Genomic DNA, 2,650 nt, shown 5'->3' on the forward strand with positions numbered 1-2,650 from the left:
CGCTCTGCGGCATGTGGGATCCTCCTGGACCGGGGCACGAACCCGCATCCCCTGCATCGGCAGGCGGACTCTCAACCACTGCGCCACCAGGGAAGCCCAGATCTTCATTTTTTTAAGGTCAGTTATTGGAGTTTTATTACTTTCCTTTGGTGGTGTCCTATTTGCCTAATTTTTGTGATCCTTGATTCCTTACATTGGTATCTGCATATCTGAATAATTGGGCTCTTCCTCCAGACTTAACTGGGTATTATATTCAGTAGTAGTAGTACATGGGGCTATGAATTAGTTTCCTGGCAGAGAATCAGAGCTTGTATAGGACCTGGCTCTGGACAGGACCCAGAGCCTGGATAGTTCATTGTTTGGGAACCCAAATCAGGCCAGAGTGTGCACTTAATTCCCTGGTCAGGTGAGGGCACTGGTTTTGCCCTGCAGAAGGGGGAGGCCACAGGCTGTGCTGTCTGTTCAAGTGCCACTGTATCTAGGGCTGTTTAATGGGCTGTACAGCTTCCCATGTTCTCTGGTTAGGTTCCCCAGTTGGACATGCTGAAGGCTGTATTCAGTGATGAGTAGGGCTATGAATTAGATTTCCTGCCTGGGTGCAGCAGGAGAAGCAGCTCTAAAGCCAGTAAAGCTCTTTGTTGTCTTAACTCAAGCTGATCCACACTCCACGTTCTGTGGCTGAACAAGGCCACTGGCTTTGCTTTGCAGACTATCAGCTCTGTCTACCCTTCTCTAGGCTTGAGCACTGCTTGGCTGCACAGTTTCTAGGAGTTGTCACCAATCCTTCTAGTCAGATGGGCCAGGAAGACACTCTCCACAGCAGATGGGATGGGGCTAGTCCCAGTTCCTTTGCCTGGGTGGGATGAGGAGGGACCACTCCAGGCGACTCTTAATTTCTCAAACAGGCTCCCCAGTTGGGAGGAGCTGGGAGCTCCTCTCAGCCTTGGATATGAATGAATCTCCCTGCTTGTGCATGGTACAGGATCCCTCCACACCTGATACTGGCTCTGCTTTGTACCAGAGCCAGTGATGAGCTCTGGCTGCCTGCCTCTTGGCTGGAGCACGACTGGGCCAAATGGCTTCCAGGATTTATTGCCAGCGCTTTTGGTCATATGGCCAGAAGACACTCTCCACAGTGGGTGGGCTGTGACTCTGCTCTTTCCCTGGGTATGGGCAAACCAGGTTCAAGGGCCAGATGTGTATCAGGTGGATCTGTACCCTGCTGAGTTCCCCGGTTGTAGTGTCCCACCAACCTGGCTCTGTAGATAAGCAAAGGTGCCAGTAGTGATCACTACTTGGGCACTGCAGGTATGAATTCCATCGGTCGCAATCCATGTGCTGGCTGTTGCATGCCCCTTCCCCCTTCATCACAGTCCAACTTTTAGTGGTCAAACCCTGCAGATTCCCCTGCAATCCCAGTGGAGCAGGTTAGAGCAGTGGCTCCCACAAAGCAACCCCAATGCTAGTGGTGGTGCTTGCTGTCCCCCAGTTCTCTTCTCCTACTGGAGGAACCAGAGGTTCAGGGGAGACCTCACCCATGGTGCTCCACTGGCTTGGGGGAGGGGCAGTGTGGTCAACGTGTAGCTCCTTTTCTCACCCTTCTAATGCAGTCTGTCTTGGTCTTTGTGGTGCACGGGGGTGCTTCAGCCTCACCTCCATATTCTAGGATTCTCTCAAATAGTGTCCTGTTTCCAAATAATTGTTAGGTGTTCCTCCTGTGGGGGACGTGGAGCCAGGAATGACCTTGGTGATGTCACCCCACTCTGGGCTTACTTTGACAATATGTGTGTCCTTTATAGCCCAGACATTTCTGGTACTTGAAATGAGGTTCTCCTTTTATTGTTCTCCCTGCTTTAGGACCTAAACTGGGAGCTCTTCATTAGCACTGGCACAAAGGCTGCTGAGATGACTAGGAAGCAAGTGCCAAGGAGGATAGTGAATCAAAGAACCTTGATTCATGGAAAAGGAATCCCAGAAGGAGCTCTAAACGTTACACATTCCAAAGGATTTATTCAGGGTTTCCCAATCAAAATCATTTTTACAAAAAAGAAACAGTTCTCAGACTTCGAGTAGTATACTGCCAAGTATGTGGAAGAACATTGCCAGCAGTTGAGTGGTGTGGTCTGCTTTGAAATATATTCAGTTTGCTTAGGATGGACATATGTCTACTTCAAAGTTACTATTTCTTTCTAGTAATGCTGTCTACAGTACTATATTTGCTTTTGGCAAGTTAAGAAAACAATGACATCCCTCCCAGGTTCTAAAACAATTACCAGCATAAAAATACATTAAACTTTTTAGCTGATACTTAAGGAAACCAGTACTAGCTAGCATTCCTACTGATGCTAGTATTCAAAGAGAGGCATGACAAAACCATTAATCTAGAAAACACCAGGTTGGAAAGATGGAGAGAAAGAACTCAAGAGGACTACTTAAGCTGTTGCTTTCTTTACATGTCCCCAAATATGATAATAACCATATAAGCTCCTAAAATAAGTGCAATTTTATGCAAACTTCATAGTATGCCTAGTATGAGGTAAATTTGTACTTTATTTTATAGTATATTTTTATTTTTTATTTTGGTAAAATGTCCCATAATGTAAAATTTACCATTTTAACCATTTTTAAGTGTATCATTTATTGGTATTAA

General features: G+C 46.5%; 1 long non-coding RNA gene across 1 annotated transcript; it reads left to right on the forward strand.

Annotated features, from left to right (window-relative positions):
• Positions 1-32: 32 nt before the first annotated feature.
• Positions 33-2,158, forward strand: LOC309801738. The gene is made up of 2 exons (XR_014293639.1): positions 33-117; positions 1,858-2,158. It is a non-coding gene; the product is annotated as an uncharacterized lncRNA (long non-coding RNA).
• The last annotated feature ends 492 nt before the right edge of the window (positions 2,159-2,650 follow it).

This window comes from Mesoplodon mirus (assembly GCF_964341445.2).
Source record: "Mesoplodon mirus genome assembly, contig: SUPER_3_unloc_9, whole genome shotgun sequence".
NCBI lineage: Eukaryota > Metazoa > Chordata > Mammalia > Artiodactyla > Ziphiidae > Mesoplodon > Mesoplodon mirus.